The sequence below is a fragment of the Mastigoproctus giganteus genome, chromosome 8 (genome assembly GCF_048544385.1).
Source record: "Mastigoproctus giganteus isolate SK-2022 chromosome 8, ASM4854438v1, whole genome shotgun sequence".
Lineage (NCBI taxonomy): Eukaryota > Metazoa > Arthropoda > Arachnida > Uropygi > Thelyphonidae > Mastigoproctus > Mastigoproctus giganteus.
The window spans coordinates 41,156,244-41,176,954 of NC_143582.1; the positions used below are offsets into that span (position 1 = coordinate 41,156,244).

The window sequence follows — 20,711 nt, forward strand, 5'->3', positions numbered from 1 at the left end:
GCGTTTGGTGTATTCTGATATGATAGAGCAGAAATAAATATGCAACATTGCAATATGTTTTAATACTTACCTTGTCCATTAGATTCTTTACCAAATTCAATGACTGTTCTGTAGCATTTTGTGTCGCATCTACGATTTTATCCGTTATTTCTTTGATAACCGTTGTTAACTGATTTATCATATCTTCTATTATACCCCGTTTCGAACTATATAAGAATCAATAATCACGCATTAATGAACCTTTTCAAGTAATGAAATATTTGTAGGCCTGATCAGTAATTCTAATTGACATAATAAAAATAATTAATTCTTTGCATTAATATTTATGTAGTATTTAAATAAACTTGTATGGCACAAATAACAATTTAAAAAAATGGAATTCCGATATAGCTCCATTGGAGAGTATTTATTATTTGTGAGTAGTAATGGGCATAATCGAGAGGTCATAATCGAATAATTGATAATGGCTCATAATCGAAATAATCGATTATGGATATTTGATAATCGAATGGAAAAGTATAATCGGGAATGTCACACACACTGACACTAAGAAGGGGGTGGCATATGGTTAATGAAAAACTTAAATCCTCAGTTTTGATAACGTCAGTTCGATTCGAGTCAGTATAGCAGTTATTTTTTTATTCTTCTTTTGTATTTTTTAAATTTCATAATCGATTATTGCCCATTATCAATTGGGAGACTACCTTAATCCTTATTAAAATTCTCTACTCAAGTTCCTACTGTATATTAGCCTGTTGCGTAATTACAGAGTATTTTACAGGGTGGTTTTCATTAAAGTTCACTCCCTCCTGCAAAAAAAAAAAAAACGTTCCAGAAAGTGTCACCGCCAGGATAACCACAGACAGGCGTATCAGGATCAAGGAAGGAATCTTCGTTCTTTGTGTGTTCCTGCAAGGTCCACTTTGGTCAAACCGAAAAACGGTGTTTTCCAAGTACCACATAAGACATCAAGTGGGATGTTGCAATATAGTATGTATGACGATTCTTTTCAGTCCTCCCCCCAAATATGCAGTTTTATTTATTTTCAGTGTACTGTGATATTGGCTTTTGAATAACTTCGTTTTATGTTTTGGAACTATGAACTATAACAGTTCAAAATTGATCTGTGGTATCAGCATTATTTTCATTTCTGTTTGACTCCATTGAGCTTAGTCTATTTTATTGTTACCCCGTTGAGTTCAACTGTGTACAGAGTTTTACAACTTCCGCCCGAGACACTAACTGGGTCATGGTATGGAAAAAAGTGTATGAAATTTCATCCCACCTGTGTGGAACTCAAAATGAATATTTGTGACGTTATGTTATGATATTGTGTTTTATTTTTTGCGCCAAAGCCACGAAGGCTGTGAGGCGTCAATGTATCATGAATGCCTTGTACGACGTGGAGGGACAGGTATCATAAACTCCGTTACCTGCGAAGGCACGGTATGCAGAAAAGGTTGGAGGAAAAGCTCACCTTTCCGAATGTAGGAATTATATTAGATTTCGTTAAGAAAAAAGTTGAAAAATATTTCCGCTGGTGATTTTGAATAAATTTACAGAGATTTAGATATTTTCAGCAAACATAGAAAAACAAAAATAAAGTATAAATTCTACAGCTGTGAAAGGTAATTACTAGCTAGGATGAGTTGAAAGAAAAGTACCTACGGTGAATAATCATAGAGCCATATAATGGAACGAAGACGCCAAATAGCTGTGTACAGGATCTCTAATTAATTACCTATTAATATTCAGACTTCTAAAGAAAAAAGATTATACAAAATGTATTAGCATTTATGTGAAGCTTACAAATTTTGTTGTTTTCAGGAAAATAATACCCGAACGCATAAATATCCAGTACGCAAATATCGATATGCAGTGTGTGGTTTTATGTGAGATGTGCAATGTTTACTAGGAAAACTATGGAAGGTATGCAGCGTGTAATTAAGAATTTTTTGACTAAGTATGAGTCTGGGATGGAAATAAATGGTAGCGGTAGTCACCAGCGTAAACAGAGAAAAACTTTAGATATTCAAACTTTTCTCACCCACAGTCCAAGAAAATCTGTAGGAGAGAATGGAAGAGAAATTTGAATGATGTTTTAGACATTCCATGTGTGCAGTAAAAGGAACTGCATTACCATTCATGAAAACCTCATTATATCAAGGAATCGTTTGCGTAAGACCGTAAAGATGCATAGAATTTGCTAAGGCGTGTTATTAGTGAAGGGGATTATGCTGATTAGTTCATGGTAGATGAAGCAGCGTTCCCTATTAAAGGTGTGTTAAGTGTCAGAGCAACTAGGCTGTCAGTCACTAGTATACTCGGTATGTATTTACGTATATTCATCAGTCAGTTTCCTGTTTGCTAGACAAAAACTTCAGACTCCAGAAGAAAAAAGCCGTGCAATCTTCGCCTAAGATCGAAAAACTCAGCTACATTGTGATAAAGCCCATATAAATTACTCGCATTATTGACTGGATTTAAACTCAGGCCTTTTCCATCCAATGTACTTATACTTACTGTTCTACCCATGAGGGTCACGTGGACATGTGCTATTGTTAAAGGCGGGTCCTAGAACGTCAGTTCAAATCCGCCTCATATCACTGTTCTTTTCAGACCATAAATGGGCCAGACATGTAGAAGTGTTGTGTTTGTGTAGTTAATCCATGCGGGCCTTGTTGAAGGATTCGTAAATCTCCACAATTTTAATTATTCACAGATTAATATCTAGGAATTACAATGAACAAAATGCAATTCATGGCCAAGGTTACTGTTTTGGGATGATTTTTGGCCGCACTTTGTTTTCGCCATATCTGTTACGGAACTATAAGCTGGTTAATTAACGCTACTGGCAGATGATTGGAGATGTCATGTGGCTATCTACTTCACAATGGTAAAATATTTTTGTAAAAACTGATATTCGTAAAGGATGATGCTCAATAGTGCTCCTTAATATTTTGCATTAACCATCTATGCGTGGCTGTGAGAATCTCTATTCTGAAGGTGGCTAGGACGTGGGGAGCCAATTCAAATGCATATTGAGAGTTCAGATCTAACATCTACCATTTCTTTGTAGCGCAGTGAAAGAACAATTTGACGAAATACTTTCAAATAATTGTTTTTTTCGATGAAACTGAAAAAATAATGTGAACTAAGGAGCTAAATAATCTGAACCGTTTCTGACAACATTCCAGTCTGCTCTGTGCGAAAATATGTGGATTGTGGCGATTTTCCAGCCCCTTTTCGTTGTATTAGTGACCGAAGAATCCAAGAAAATGTGTAGATCTCTGACATCCTTGATGTAATGGCATTAAATTGCTAAAATTCAATGCTCAAATACTCTTCGTGTGTTATGCTTCAAAATTAGCAATGATGAAATAAAAACAGGGTATTTACTATCAGATACTTTGATATGAGTATTCTCAGAAAGGCTATTTCATATGAAGGAGAAAAGTACAGAAAAAGAAAAGATTAACTTTCTTACTGATGGTGAAAAACGAAGGTTTTTGCAATTACATATTTTTGAAGATTAAAGAGAAGAAATAACATTTTTAGGCACATTCGCAATGCGCAAAGCTCGTCGTTTCTTTGTTGACCTTCCGTCGCTAATGTCACAACTGGACTTCCAGTGGGAGGATTTTCATAAAGTTTTATATTTTAGCCTTTTAGAAAGAGTTCTTGAGTCATCCCAAATTTCATCAACATGGGATCAATAAAAATTGGGCAAAAGAAATCGATAAGGAAAAGTCAGATTGATATCAAATTTTCAGTGTATGCTTGGTCTCAGAATAGGTTTCAGGTCCAATTCCGATTTCATACACCACCTACAGAGACATTACAACAAATTGACAAAAGCAGCTCCGATCTCTTTGAAACATTCAGCACATTTTTAGAGTGTACTTTCAAACCGTTTTACCAAATATCATTTCGATGGGTTAATCCATGCTCCTATGCATCCGTACTTTCTACAGAAAAGAACCGCTATACATATCTCGCCTCACGACTACCCTACACGTTGTGAACATAATGTGGGTCAGGTTTTCGTAAGCACTTCTTCAGCTAATATAGGTGTGGAGAATGTTATTTGATAATCAAACACACCTGAAGTGTAACGAAATTCGTTACGTTACACTACACTGAAGTAGCCATACTGTGCTGACCCGAAGAAAGCCATTCGGCAGTGCCAGTTAACTATCAAACAGTCTACTCTTTGCAGTTCTATCACTGAGGCTGAGCAGTTACACGTATAAAATAGCCACCGACTGAAATGCTGAGAGATCTCATATCTGTGTATTAAACGAAGATATAGACGTTCTCTTACCAATTTATATTCAATAGTTAAGCTATAAATTTCTGTACCCGTCAAATTGACTATGAATAATATAATTTAATTGACTAGTAATTAGAATTGTTTCTGGATCATTCAATTAGAATTTACTGCAAATAGAAACTTTACACTAATTATGATACTTACATATGGTCAAAAATATCCTTGGAAACGACGAAGTCTCCAGTAGGATCTGCATCTGCAAGAAACAGAGAAAAAGTCAACGAGTTAAAATGGCTACCTTATTTAAAACTTAATTCCTTTAAAAATTTTTGCAATTAAATAATAATTGAACTTGAACTTACTCTGAAGGACGAATGCAGTGGAGATACCGAGAAGGCAAAGCAGGATGAAGTACTTCATGGCTAAAAACAACACATGCACTTTATTCTATTTATTAACTAGAAGCTTTTATATTTCAAATATAGAGCTATATTTTAGCTGGTTGGAAAAGTAATACTGATTAAGTAAATACTAAGTGAAAAAGTAAATACTGATCTACTTACATTTATTTATAAAATGGCCATATTTTGTCTATTAATCACTGGAGAGAACCTTTCAACATAGTAATATTATTCAGTTTTATGAATGTCTTGAAGGTGTTTACTTCTTTTAGAATTACTTTTTTTGTACTTCTTAAAGAACGAGTGTAAAAAAGTATTGTTTTCAACTAACAAGAGGAATGGGTTATTGGTGGTATAGGTATTATTAACAGTTTATTGGCATTAGAGTTTACGTTTATATTCCTCATGGAGAGAAATGCAAACATAATGATGCGCTTCTCAGCTTTCTTTTCGAGGACCCATATGAGTTTCTTTCTCTAATTACCATGGAATATTAATCTTAATGGATTAAGGTTGACATGATAACGTGATGTCTTGATGGTTGAGACACCTTTAAATGGAAACTGTGATAGAGTTTTATGCATTTTATAGAAAATAACAAAAGATCATGACTTTTTTTCATTGAAAATGAAGTAAACAGTTACAGCTGTTGATAAAACACTAACCATGTTTATGACATTAAATTTGCATGGACCAAATAAACCTCATGATTACCTCATTACCCGTATTTCTGTAAATTACGTGTGTTCCTGATCATTTTGCCTGTTTGTTGGATGAATAACACAAGTTTCTGGGGTAGGCTTAGCGCGACTGACTCAGTCACAAAGTTAAAACACACCTTGAAGGCCCTCGCCTTATCGATGGGATTCGAACCCCAGCCTCTTCAACTCTGCTATACACGAAGACTAGACAAATGATAGAAATAAAACGAAAAGATCAGACTTTATCTATATAGATAAAGTCTGATTTTTTCGTTTGAAGGACAATCCTACACAGATTATTCCTGCAGTACAGAGAACTGAAATTCCCATTTTAAACAAACATACTGATCTGGGTGTAACCGTTTATTTAAAGCTATGGTTTCACAGACACGTGGAAGGGCTGCATATAAAACTATATCAGGTAAGGTCTCCAACCTTACCTGATATAGTTTGATATGCAGCCAACCCCTATTGCACGTCCTGGAACTAGTAGCCAGTAACTATATCCTAAGGTCTTTGCATCCCGCCTTACTGTATGATGTAAAGATGTGGGGATGGGTTGCATCTGCTAACCTGAGGTGAATGTAACTAATGAGTACTGGTTTCTACGGTAACCTAGAAGCGCCAGTGCCACCCCCTCCTCCACAGCACTTTAGCACTTGCAGCAATCCTTGAAATTCCTAGAATTCCAGAGAAAAATGGATATGAAAAACTTTAGAATGATTATTGCAGTTAAAAATGCTAGAAGGGCTCATCTCAGCTCAAAATATCTTGACCAGTGTGGTTCACGGATTCCACCTGCTCAAAATATTGCCTATCATTCTCTGCAGTGACAATTAGGCTTCACTTGCAAACAAATTTTTGCCATACCTTCAAAACATTCCGGATCTTGATGTTGACTATGTAAAGTTCGCTACGTATAAGGTACAGGGAAAAATTTCTCAACTAGGGTTGTATCCTTCCATCTTCTATGAGTATTATTAGTATTAGCCATATAGTGCATGGAAGCAAAGGGTTTTGCTGTATCGGCAAAAAAGTAGATAATTAAATATAAATTATGCGCTCCCACACGCCGGTAACCATCGAGTTGACCTTTGAATTTCTTCAAATTGTCAGCCTCAACTACTGCGAAGGCAGCTTGTTCCGGCAATCGACAACTTACTGTTTAAAAGAAAACTTACTACAATCTAATCTCAACCTCTTCTCCTGTAATTCGAATTAATAGCCTCTAGTTCTAGAATTCTTTATTACGGTAAAAATTTCACCTTCATTCATTTTACTGTTCCTTCTCAGAGCTTTATAAACTCCAGTCGAGTTCCCTTTAAGGTATCTGGTTCCCTAACTGTGTAGCCCACATAGTCGGAGTCTTTCCTAGCCCTTTTGCTGATCTCACTATGCGATTTGCCTCTGCTTGGGCCGTTTCAAGAAGCAAAATGTCTTTTTTTCAGATGAATCTCCATACTTGGACAGAGTATTCCAAATGCGGTCATTCCAAATTGCCTTGTACAATGGGATTATGACCTATCTATCTCTACAGAATATTGTTCGATAGGGCATCGATCTTGGGCTTTCCTTTCCGCCTGTTTACACTGCTCAGAAACTACATATCTGCCCGTATCGAAACTTTTAGCTCTCATGTTAAGTCGTTTCTTCTTAGAAAGTTCTTAATATGTAACTCCTCTGACTTTTCCTCCAAAATCTGTGGTATAAAATGTAGATCAGCTTTTTCGTGATTATCTCCTCACAGAATGGCCTTAATTCTCTAATTTAAACTGTCGCCTGTATAGAATTTGTGTACAGAATATTAAAGTGATATATAATTGTTTATGTTCAATAGTGTTGTGTATAAACATGTGCTTATTTCTTGATCTGTTACATTCTGTAAGTAAATTTTTTATGAATATCTGAATTACTTTTCCTGTACCCTATGTCAAACCCCAAAAGCTGTGTTTTCGAGGGTTAGCTGCGCCTCACTTCCCCCAAGCTGTAATTGCTATTTAAACCCCCTGACATCGTTTTGCGTTATGATTATTATTTGAATGAAGTTTTTATCTTTTGTACATTAAAGATTTAATAAATGAAGTCTGATTTTTTTTAAAAAATCTTAGTCGGAAAAGTAATTAAGAAGCCCTAAGCCCTAATTCCCCTAAGAAGCTCGCTACAGAATTTAACCATGATTCCAAGATTTTTTTCCGGCTAACATCCTCCAAACGTACACCACCTTGAAGATTGACCCCTTGATGATAAAGCGTACAGGTCTTACAAGATACAGGACACGTACTATCACATACAGCTATAGCAGTTTCCTGATTATCTCCTTCAGGATGGAATTTCTGTTTAATTAACCTTATTTTGCTCCTCTGCTGAGGGGAATTAATTTGTTTTAAATTATTTGTATGTATATATACCTGTATGTTAGTTGTATATACGGAGTGGTCATTAAATATAGTAATAATCGTAATGGAAAACAATCACGTATCATCATCAGCCATTTTCAATCCACTGCAGGATGAAGTCCTCTCCAGCAACTTTCCAGTTCCTTCTGCTTTGAGCACTGGCCATCCATTTACTACCTACAAACTCATGAATTTCATCTGTCCCTCTCCGCCTTTGTCTTCCAGGTTTGCTTCTAGCTGCTCTTGGATACCATTCTGTTATTTTCTTAGTCCATCTGTCATCATGTCTTCGAGCTATGTGTCCTGCCCAAGACCATTTTAGTTCTTTATTTTTGATAAGAATGTCCTTTACTTGAGTTTTCTGCCTAATCCATGTGTTTCTCTTCTTATCTAACAGTCTTATTCCCAATATAATTCGTTCCATTCTTCGCTGTGTAGTTCTCAGTTTCTCTTCCATTCTTTTGGTGAGTGCCAAGTTTCACTTCCATAAGTCATGGTGGGGAGTATACATTGGTTCATTATTTTACGTTTCAGACAAACTGGGATATTGCTCTTCAGTATGTGACTATATTTCCTGAATGCTATCCATCCAAAATTTATTCTTCTCTTGACTTCCAGCCATTTATCATTATTACAGCTAATAACTTGTCCCAGATAAGTATATGACTCCACCTTTTCAATTACTGCTCCTTCAATCATTATTTCCCTTTCTGTGGTATACTTGTTCATCATTACTTTTGTTTTAGCCATATTCATCTTTAGTTCAAAATCCTTACTAGCTGTGCATAACTGATTAAGATTTTCCTCTAATTCTTTGGGATCGTGGCTTATGACAACCATGTCATCTGCAAATCGTAAATGGTTTAGGTACTCTCCGTTCACATTGACTCCTTTCTGCGACCAGTCTAATCTTCTGAAAGCTTCCTCAAGAGCAGCAGTAAACAGCTTCGGAGATATTGAGTCTCATTGTCGAACTCCTTTCTCAATTTTAAATTTCCTACCGTCTTTGTCTAGTCTAATAAAGGAGGTAGCATTCTCATATATTTCCTTCAAAATCATAATATATGGGGTATCTATGCCTTGTCTTTCCAGTGCCCGAAACATTGCCTTATGCTGTATGGAATCAAATGCCTTTTCATAATCCACAAATGCCAGGCATAATGGTGTTTTATATTCATTTGACTTCTCCATTAGCTGTGATATTACGTGAAGGTGATCCATAGTTGAGAATCCTCTCCTAAAGCCAGCTTGCTCTTTCGGTTGATTCTCATCAAATATTCTTTCTAATCTGTTAGTAACGACCCTTGTGAACAACTTGAAGATGTGGGATAACAAGCTAATTGGTTTATAATTTCCAATTTCTGATTTATCTCCTTTCTTATGCAGCAAAACTATGATTGCATTATTCCACTGCTTAGGCGTCATACCTTTTCTAATGCACTTTGTGAAGAGCCTTGCCAGTTTTTGTGTTATGTCTCTTCCTCCCAATTTTAACAACTCTACTGTAACTTCATCTTCCCCCGGGGCTTTCTGATTCTTCATTTTCTTCAGTGCATGTTCTACCTCATCAGGAAGAATATCGGGTATGTCATATGTGTTGCTACTTTGCAATCCATCTTCCCCACTGCTGGCATCATTCCCTCGCTCCTTGTATACTTCTCTATAGTAGTCTTCTGCTATTTGAATTATGCCTTCTCTGCTGTTTATAAGTACGCCATCGCTATTCTTCAGTTTCAGTATCATTTGTCTTTCTGTATTACTGCTCATGGCTGCTGATTTAAATCCTTTGTTTTCCCTTAATACTTGTTCTACTTTTCTTGTGTTAAACCTTCTTATGTCCTCTCTGAGTCTCTTTCTAATGGCTTCGCATAACTCAGTATATTCAATTTTCTTCCTGTCAGTGTTTTTCTTGCTTTTCATTTGTCGTCTTCGGTTCATCATGACAAGTGTTTCTTGACTAATTTTTTCTTCTTTGGATTTCTTTTTCCCTATAGGTTTCTTGGGCTTTATCACTTTCAGAAAGTTGTAATATTCCTCGTCAATATCTTGGTCCTGAGCAGTCTGCAGAAGCTCAAACTTGTTCTTAAGTTCCAGTACATACTGCTTTTTCTCCTCTTCTGTTATCTCAAAGACCTTTGTATTATTTACTCGAGTCAGTTTTTTCCTTTCCTTTCCAACATCTATATCAAGTGTACATCTTACCATTCTGTGATCACTTCCAACATTTACCTTATTCAGGACAGTAACATCATTCACAATATATCTTCTGTTAGTGAGGATGAAGTCGATTTCATTAGTAGTTAATCCATTTGGACTCTTCCATGTCCACTTTCTGTTCACCCTTTTCTTGAAAAAAGTGTTCATTACTGACAGTCCTTGAGATTCTGCAAATTCCACAAGTCTTTCACCTCTTTCATTTCTTTCACCAATTCCGAAATTTCCTATAGTTCCCCTTTCTGCACTGTTTTATCTTTTTCCAACCTTAGCATTGAAGTACCCCATAATAATAGTGTAGTGGGTTTTCTGCTCATCTAGAAGACTCAATTTCGGTGTACATTTCTTCAACCTCTTCATCATCATGGCTCGATGTTGGTGCATAAATCATTATAATCTTTAGCTTGTACCTCTTAGAAATCTTGAGTATTAGTCTTGACACCCTTGGTGATGTGCTTTTGAATTCCAAAATGTTGTTTTTAAAATCTTTATGGACCAGAAACCCAACTCCACCTTCACTCCTTTCACTGTTTCCAGTGGTGTACAGCAGATTTCCACTTGATAAACTTATAAGTGATTCATTTCTTCTTCTTGTTTCAGCCAAACCGATGATATTCCAATTCACATTTTCTAATTCCTTTTCCAGCTCTAATATCCTGTCTTCACCGATGAGTGATGTAACGTTATAACAAGCCAAGTTCAGTTTCTGTGCATGGCAGCCTGGTCGTACCCAGAGATTCTTAGCACCCTCTGTTTCCACTCTGATCCTCTCGCTGCCGTAAGAGGGAGAGTGAAAGCTGCTGGGGACTGAGGGCCATTCGTTTTGTTGTGCTGTCATATGCTGGAGGGTTTGGTCTTTTCCTCTTCACGCTGACCAGGCGTCTTGAAGAGAACCACTCTACACGTTCGTTGCCACCTAAGTGACGTAACAGGGCTTACCATCGAGAAGGTGTGCATGAGTGGATTTTAGGGAGGCAGGCCAACCGGACTTCTCCTAAATCTTCTGTAATAGAGAGATATTGGATCCATCAGCGTTTTAGGCTGAGAGTCTGATAACACACAGGATACCTGTTCCCCTCCCCCTAATCACGTAGCGTCATTCCCTAACTATATTGGAAGAACAAATGTTTTCATAGTAGAGGTTCCCCGGGTCAAAACTTATACTCCCGCACTATAATTGTGTCTTACCTAGTATTTTTGGTGTACTTATTTGTTAAACAAAAATCTGAGTTTCCACGATTAAAATAAATAATAATAAAATAAAATCACCTGATAAGATGTTCCCTGGCACTGACGGGATTCGAACCGAAGCCATTAACACACGGTTGTTGATGGCTTTTAGACGCATGCTCGATTGAAAAGACCGTTAGAAATTCTTCCACTTATCGATGGAACACGAAACCAGCCCTCTCCAAACGAGTTGAAAGTGACGAAACCACTATACTGTCACGGAGGATTCCAGACGGTATGTAAAGACGGCAATTTTAACCACCGCGATTGTTAAAAATTCAAATTATTATTTAAGGACACTGAGCATATCGCTCATATCCGCATAATGTATTATTTCGGTAGCAGTTTGTGCTTATCAGCCGATTTTCGTGTTGGGCGGGCTAGAACACTCGGAATCTTACTCCCTACGCATGAGATCGGCACCCTCGTGGGTAGCACATTCGGTAGGATCGCCGTCCTCCCCACACCGGGTGGAAAATACCCGAGAATATGTATGGGTCTTTTTTACTACGTGGCTGAGTTAGTCGGTCTCAGGCGAGTTAGCATGGTTTTTCCTCAGGAAACTCTGGTTTTTCGTCCAGCCAACAGAAACTCGACCTCAGAACACATGCAACTTACAGACAATATACACTGAGCAACATGGCCATAGTTGCCGATGCTCCTAAAACACAACAACAATGAGATCGGCTAACTGTAGTCTCGATTGAAGAAACTTGTAGAAATTCCTTCTACTGTCGACGAGAATCGAACGCTGACCTCTACAAAAATCATTGACAGACGATGTTTCATGCCAATGACATTCCACTGTGGAAATTATGATTATTTTAGCCTTTGAGTGTCAGTACTGCTATGAATAAGTGACCTTGTTCCAGGTTTTCTTCCTGGACCTGCTAAGATTGTTGAGTCGAACTACGCAAGTATCTAAAATTCTTTTTAGTTTGTATAAGGTTTGAGTTGGAACAATGTCTGTGCTGTCAACTAGTTCTGTCCTGGCTACTTACTCTGTTAAACCACAGCCTACATTTCAAGTTTGTCTGGGTAGGCGTTCTCGAATTTGGGCACCAAATTATTTTTAATGGTAAAGCTTCTCACGAATTCGGCACCGTTTTGAAGATTAGCGCTTTTACATCACCATGGACTGAAGATATTGTCTTTTAGAAAATAAATGGGAATGTTTTAAAATTATTAGCGAATGTTTTAAATAGCTCCTTGTCGCTGAAGAAATTATCTTTTCGCTCAAAAATATTGACATTCATACCTGAATGGTAGCATCTGATATTATACTGAAGATATACCATAGAGGCTGTTCAAGATTACTAGGTTCCCTCTTTTCTCCTACTTTTACCTTTCCTCACATAAGCTATGGTGTCGGCTGCATTGTCTACCTTAAACCAACAGATTGTCACAATCATAGACCTTGACACGAAGAACGTAACAGATGAAATAGAACCTGGATTATGAAGTGTGTGGGTGGGGGTGGGCGTTGTAGCATAGATTTGGTATGTAGAAGCTAGTAAAAGAATTTGAATCGTTTGAGAATTTCTCCTGATCACTATCAATGATATCAAAAAAAAAAAAAAAAAAGAAAGATAGTTTTGCTAATTGAGTAATTTGCGACATTTCTGTAACAGTGGAAAAATATTCTTCTTCGACGGTACCTTTTTAAGTTTTCATTCAAAATTCTTTTTATCATTACGTATTTTTGAACAACTGACGCTACATTCTCAAGCCTTCTGTTTAGAACTGAGCCTGAAAACCCATGGCTAGATTTCAATCCAAAGACAGCAGTAAAAGATTCTGCAGAAACAATTTTCACACCTGTAGCAGAAGTTTGGCCAAATGTTGATTGGTTTTAACTTCCATCTCAAACTTGGTTCAGAAAATTACAGGAGTTTGGATTATCTTTAGAATGCAAAAATAGTGATAGCGAGATCGGCAAATGGCTTAAATTCTTATTCCGTCTGCCATTTTAGCGTTTCAGTGAAATTTGAAGAATACAACCTGAAGAATAACTAAATTTGCTGGTTACCTTTTGGAACATTACATTGGAAAAGAAGTGTCGTTTCCCCGATCCTTAGACCAGGCATAGCACTACTACTACAGAAATATTTACAACGAGTGTGAATATTTCTATATTTAATAGTTATTTTTATAATAATCATCCAAATCTTCTTGCTTTTAAAGTGCAATGTGAGCAAGGTTTACTACCGTCTTCCAGCTTATCCTGAAGTTCTTTGATAGTGGTACGTATTGTTGAATACCAAGTATGATGTGTGCCCTCGTGGGTAGCACGGTTGGTAGAATCGCGGTCCTCTCCACATCGGTTCGAAAAGATCTGAGTACGAATCCTGTTGATGACGTGAGGAATTTTTATGAGTCTTTTTCACAACTTGGCTGAGTTGTCGGTCTCAGACAAGGGTACCAATGTTTTTCCTCCCGGAAACTTGGGATTTTCGTCTAGCAAAACAGAAAATCAAACTCGGAACTGACGCAGTTTATAGACAATATACAGGGAGCAACGTGGCCTTAGTCGCCTATTCTCCTAAAACCCAACAACAACCAACCAACCAACCAAGTATGATATCTTGTTTGTAATATTACTATTAGCTAATATGGTGATGAAACCCCTCTAGATTTTGCTGCACTAGCCAGAAAATTTTAGAAATAATACAATAAAGGAAGAACTATAGTATTGGACGATTGTAAATTGTTACCACTTATTATGAGAGAACAGTTATTCTTAAAACGAATAAGTAAATAAATAAATATTCTTTAATGCATAGAATATACTTGGAATATACCCTTCACGGCCAGCAATAACTAAAATGTTTAATTTCTTCACACCAGGGTGAAGAAATTAAACATTTCAAAAGCAGAAATTTGCAAATTCTTTTGTAAAAAAAAATTTTTTAAATATCGGAATATTACCACTGAGTTAACAGTGTAATTCCAGAGGAACACTTGTAGTCTATAATCAGAGTTTTCTGTATTGAGTAAAGCGATTGAAACCGCGCAGAATTCTAAAAAAAAAACAAGCTGTGTTTTACAAATTTCGTTGATTGCAGTAAGTAAAGTTGAAGTTTTTTACATAAACTACAGCTTTGTGTTTCACTTTAAATCTCTTATGCTACTATTGTTCGCATTATTATTTTCTAACTTAAAAGTTCAATAACAGTTAACTGCTTACCTGATTAGTAGGGCCCCAGTAAGTAAGGTGTAGAGGAGTCGAACCTTGCTCTATTTATACCCCTTTCTTATATCGAAATCTCCAGTTATGGGAAAAGCAAGATGTTCTTACTTCTGAGAAATTAGAAACATCTTCGTTGTGAGAATCTTCCCACGTGCGTGATGACTATGCGGATGTTCTTATCAACAACAGCTGTTTTAAAAGATATTTAAGATGTCCCCAAAAAATTCATTCAAATGTCAACTTACACCAGTTCTGAATTTTAACTTACCAAATAGCTAAATGTATCTTAGTTTCGTGGTAAATTATAGCATCTATACAATGAGTTCGAAAATACGGTATTTGGCATGATTTTTTGTTAAACAGATCTGTACACATATCGGTCAAAATTTCTAGACAATGATCATTTCATTTCTTTTTAACTCCCAACATGTGATATTTGGTGATCGAAATGTACTGATTAATCTAATAGTTCAAATATATTTTTTATTATTATTAAAACTTAAATTTAGCTAAAATTTACGTCATATATATGTTTTTTAAGGTAACTACTGCTGTTACCATATAGGGGGAAAAATCAAATTTATTAAACAATTGAAACTTACTTTAACCACGGAAAAGCCCTTCGACCCTTCACAAGGTTGGCCCGATGCTGCTGCCACTTATGGTTGCGCAAAAAGACTAAAGTAATCCATCCTCTGACAAAAGCAGATTTCCAAATAAGAAATTTACCGAAGTTGCAGAATTAATAAAAAGAAGGATTTGAAAGAAATAAAGGAATGGGGTATAACAAGCACGATTTCTTCAGGGAGGGCTCACTTCTTTTGACACCCAGAAGCCGTATATAGCAAACTGCTGAAAAGCAACGAAAGACAAAGGTCAGAACAAACCAAGAAGATTTACTAATCTGCTGAAAAGCAACGAAAGACTAAGGTCAGAACAAACCAAGAAGATTTACTAATCTGCTGAAAAGCAACGAAAGACTAAGGTCAGAACAAACCAAGAAGATTTACTAATCTGCAGAAAACGGTCAGCCCTCTTCGGGCTACCATAAAGCTTAAGTTAGTCTGAAGAGGGCTGGCGTATTTGAGTTCGCGTTTGCTGCAGTTTAGTTGCTGCAGTTATCTTGGTTTTTCTGTACTAGGTACTAGCTCTTAGTTCTCAATTTATATTATTACAAAACACTCGAGAATCATCTACAATCTTCTATAATATTAAAACAATTATTCAATTTCTAGAATTTTCTAGAATCAACTACAACATTCATGAATCTCCTACAATGTTTTACAATGTTCTACCACATTCACGAGTCTTCTAAACCTTCTGGTATATCTTCGAATATTCTAAAAATTTCTTAAATATTATTTCAGTTTTTTGATTTTTATACATAATAGAAAATATTTTAATAAAAATTGTTAAACAAGTTGATTCTATTTTAATAAAAATAGAAAATTAAGAAACAGAAAATTGAAAATTAAGAAAAATGAAACGTAATTCCAAAATTTTAGGCGGGAGTGTATCATAATGGATCTCTCCGAAGCGAAAACCTTTGTTGTTCACTTTTATAAAAAATAAAATAATAAAAAAAAATAAAAAATACAGCCTGAAAACTAAGTACGTTTAAGGACTCATCCTGTAATACTCTCTGTGAATGCAGAAATTATAATAACCCTTGATAATTAGCCAAATTTTCTAAAACCTATAATTCATGTTGAATTGTATTATCAAAAAAAAAAAAAAAAAAGAAAAAAAGATGAATATATTGTCATCTCATTCATGACACATGACAAGAGGTGCTGACCGATACATCCTACTTCTCTTGCATTGCACTGCATCACGTCTCGATTGGACTATAGTGCCCTCATACGAGGGGGTATCAAAACGTTTGTAGCTTGACTTAGATAAAACATCAGTAGGAAGATGCCGTTTTTAATATACGTTGTCTACATACTCAATAATTAACATGTGAAATTTCATTCCCGTAGGTGATTGTACACCAGAGGTGGAGTCCGGAATCTGAGAAAGGACTCTACTGTTGACAAAGTGATCAAGTTCCTGCATTTGCAGGCAAGAAAGCTCAGGAAATTGACGAAGAAATGGTGTATGGACAGAATTGTCCATCCTATGACACTGTAAAAAAGTGGAAACGGAAGTTCCAATGCGCTGTCCTACAAGTGTCTTTGACGAGCCAAGAGAAGGAAGGCCATCAACATTCATAGACAGTGAGACAGTTGCAAAGGTTGAACATCTGGTGCAGAGTAACAGACGTGTGACAATTCACTTCATTGAAAATGCAGTGGGAATTAGTTATGGGTCTGCCCACAGCATTTACATGACTCCCCCCCCCCAAAAAAAAACTAACCAAACTATTATATTAGGCCACCCGAATATTCCGAATTCAGATGCCATGCTGTGTGTCTCATGTCTGTTAATTGCATGTGTTCTATGGTCGATTTCTCTGTTTTGCTGGACGAAAAACCCCAGTTTCCGGGTTGAAAACCTTGCTATCTACGCCTGAGACCGACTAACTCAGCCATGGAGTGAAAAAAGCCCATTAGAGTTCCTCGCGTCATCGACGGGATTCGAACCCGGACCTTTTCCACTCGGTGTGGGGAGGACGGTGACACCACTGTGCTACCTGCGCAGACTCATTTTACGTTGGGTTCCAAGATTGTTGACGCCTTTGTAGAAGCCATGTCGAATGAAGTGTTCTCGCCAACTGTTGGATTTGTGTAATGCGGATGTTGAGACCTTTTTTGATCGGTTGGTGACAAATGACACAAATGCTGGGTGTACCAGTATGATCGGAGACTAAAGACTTGTCAAAGCAGTGGAAGCACACTTCCTCCCCACCTCCCAAAATGGCAAAGACTGTTCCATCTGCGAAGGTGATGTCCGTGTTTTGGAACAGAAAAGGGGTTATCCTGACATATTACCTACCTTGTGGTTTCACATTTACCGGAGTATACTACAGAAATCTTTTGAAAAAGTAACGCGATGCATTGAAGGTGAAAAGGCGTGGAATGTTAACCAAAGGCGTCCGTCTTCTGTCAGACATTGCACCAGCTCACACGGCCATTGCCACCACCAACTTTGTTGCCCAATGCGGCTTCGAACTACTGCAGTACCCACCCTATTCCCCTGACCTAGCACTGTCAGACTTCTTGTTTTGAGAAATGAAGAAACCGTTGCGTGGACGCCCCTTTGATTCATCTCAGGAAGTCATCAATGAAGTGGAATCTTGGTTTCGGGCAAAAAGTGCGGACTTCTATGATCGAGGCATTAAACAACTGATCCATGGAAGGGAGCAATGTGTTACTATACATGGAGAGTACACAGAAAAGGATTACAGTTCCTGTGAAGTTTCACATTTTAGGGCTATTATTTCTAGGTAAGGGTACGCACTTTTTGATTCCCCTCGTACATGACCGTTAGAAGTGCCCTTGAACGGCTCAACTAAATATAGATGCATTGTGTCTCACGGAATTACACGTTTCTTCCGAAAATATGCCCCCATTTGAAAGTTTATATGTGGAAGGAAATGAACCACCACTTCATCTAAGGAAAAAACTCTATTTCTTATTTATGCTGCCAAAACACGGAGTCTATTAACTCATCCCATATGGTCATATCTTTTCGATCCATAGTGGAAAATAACAATAGCATTTTTATAACTATAGCACAGCCTGAAGAAAATAAACTTTCCAGAATAAGTCTGCAAGAGCTAACGCAACATCAGAATAGAACGTACACATAAACAACATACCCCGAGAGACTTTTGAACCAGATCCTCCATGGGTATTATTTTTACTGTCTTGAGATAATCATCTTTAAATTTTGGAAAAGTCTTCTGTAGTAAATATACCAAAGAACTACCTGCCGCTTCTCCATTAGCAAATTTCCATTGTGTCTAGATATATAATAATGGATCTAAACTTGACACCGGTGTAAGTGAGCGGCAGCACCTTTTTCTATATTTGCCATATCCACGTCATTTTCGCAGATTCCCTGAGTGCTGTAACTATCCTAAAATTCAAGTCTTTCTCCCTCTCACCTTGTTATGAAACAAATCGTATCTTGATTTATTGAATATGATGCACCTTGCCAATCAGTGGAACTCTTCTGGATTTCCGGATACACTGGAATTTCTGGAAATCAAAATGCAGATCCAGCCGCTAAACACCTAGTCATTCAGTATTATGCACAAGCATAGGTCCCGTATTCAGACTATAACACTCTCATCCAGCAAGCATGTTATATTTAGTGGAAGGCACTATGGCAATCTCAGACTACCAATACGCTATTGCAGCTTAAACATGAGCCACAACTGTGCAATTCCATTTTTCGAGTTGAGGCACAGTCGTGGAACATAATTTGTTCTTGCTAGAACACGAATTGGCCCCACCCATCTGACGCAAAAGTCACCAAAGATGAGCATAGAAGCAGAAGAATCCTTTTGCGAGATATAAGACAAGACTGAGTTTTAGAAGGGTTGAAATCAACTAAGTTGTCTTTGCTCCACTGGAGAATTACCTGAAGATCGGCATTTAAGGAATTGGTAGCGGATATTCGAGAAGTTGAAGCTGATTGAGCAGGGTGAGGTTTCTCAAAATAGAAAGTGAATGCAATGTGCTTTTATCGGCAACACTATGGATAAATTTTCCAGTCAATGGAAGGTCATTAATATACAAGAGGAAAAGAGTGAGGGAAAGAACTGAACCTTGGGGGACACCGGCATTTGTGGAGAAGTTAGAAGACAGAGAGCTATCTACCATCACCCTCAGTGAGCGATAAGAGAGAAAACTGGGTAACCAATTACAAAAAACAGTTGGCAAACCATAAGATGGAAGCTTGTTTAGAAGATCTTTATACCAAACACGTTCGAAAGCCTTGAGATGTCTAGAGCAACTGCTTGTGTTTCACCAAACTTTTCCATTGAATTTGTCCATAAAGGGTAACATAAGCCAGATAGCACCAGTGGATCCACTTTGACAGAATCCATACTAGCGATCGTTGAACAGACGGAAGATTTCTAGGTGGTTTAAGAGTTAGCGGTTAATTGATTTCTCCATTACTTTAGAAAAGCTAGAAGTAATTGCAATGGGACGATAATTGAATGGGAGGGATTTGTCACCCTTTTTAGGAACTGCTTCGATATGAGCAAATTTCCAAGCAGAAAGAAAAACACCTTTGGAATAAGAAAGTGAAAAAATGCGGAGAAGAACAGGAGTAAATTCGTGAGCACAGGTTTTGAGAACAAGTGGAGAAATACCATCAGGACCTGGATCTTTCTAACATCAAGATTCGTCAAAATCCTTCTGACATCCTGTGACGGAAGACCACAGGGGGCATTTAATGGAGCATGTTGGGAATGGTGGGAGGTGTTTTACCAAGATCATTAATACATGAATTGGAAGAATAATGGGATGCTAGCATGTCAGCTTTATCCTTGGCTGAAGTGACAACAGAACCATCTGGTTTTGACAGCGGTGGGAGCAGAGATGGGCAAAAGTGGCGGCCAATAGCTTTGGCAAGAGACCAGAATGCTCGGCTACCATTAGGGTAAGAAGCAACTTTTCTACTCTTAGCCTGTTCAAAATCTAGTTTGAACTGATTAATAACCGCTTTACAATTGTTGCGAGCTTTGGTGTAGGCAGAAAATGAAACTGAAGAATTGGAAACAAGACAATTACGAGATACATACAACACTCTTCCCTGAACGGCCTTAGCACATTTATTGGAAAACCAAGGTTTAGATAGAGAACGAGATTTTAAAGTGGAGTGTGGGATTAAAGGATTCCAATCCTAAAAGGATATATTTTTTTTATTATTATTGTTTAGGGTTTCCCGTAATTAAATACATTAACCCGTATTTGTGTCTGTAAATTGCGTATGTTCTATGGTTGATTTGCCTGTTTTGCTGGACGAAAAAACCCCAGTTACTGGGGAGAAAAACCTTGCTATCTACGCCTGAGACCAACTAACACAGCCACGGAGTGAAAAAAGCCCATTAAAGTTCCTCGCGTCATCGACGGGATTCGAACCCAGGCCTTTTCCACCCGGTGTGGGGAGGACGGTGACGATACCACTGTGCTACCCGCGCAGACTTTCCTACAAGGATAATTTCACTGACACGATCTGAGCAAATGTTGACATTAGAAGTTTTGAAACAGAAATCCGACCAAAGAAAAGAAGTAAAGAAATCTCGCAGGTCATTCCATTTTGCATTATTGTAATGCCAAACAACACAAGGTTGGAAATTTCCATGAGATAAAGGCTCCATTGGAGAAGAGACAATCACCAAGTTGT

General features: G+C 37.4%; 1 long non-coding RNA gene across 1 annotated transcript; it reads right to left on the reverse strand.

The window, feature by feature from the left end:
* Positions 1–4,477: 4,477 nt before the first annotated feature.
* Positions 4,478–14,421, reverse strand: LOC150081480 (uncharacterized). The gene is made up of 3 exons (XR_016547278.1): positions 14,403–14,421; positions 4,636–4,695; positions 4,478–4,529 (listed from the first exon to the last, which is right to left on the reverse strand). It is a non-coding gene; the product is annotated as an uncharacterized LOC150081480 (long non-coding RNA).
* Positions 14,422–20,711: the final 6,290 nt, after the last annotated feature.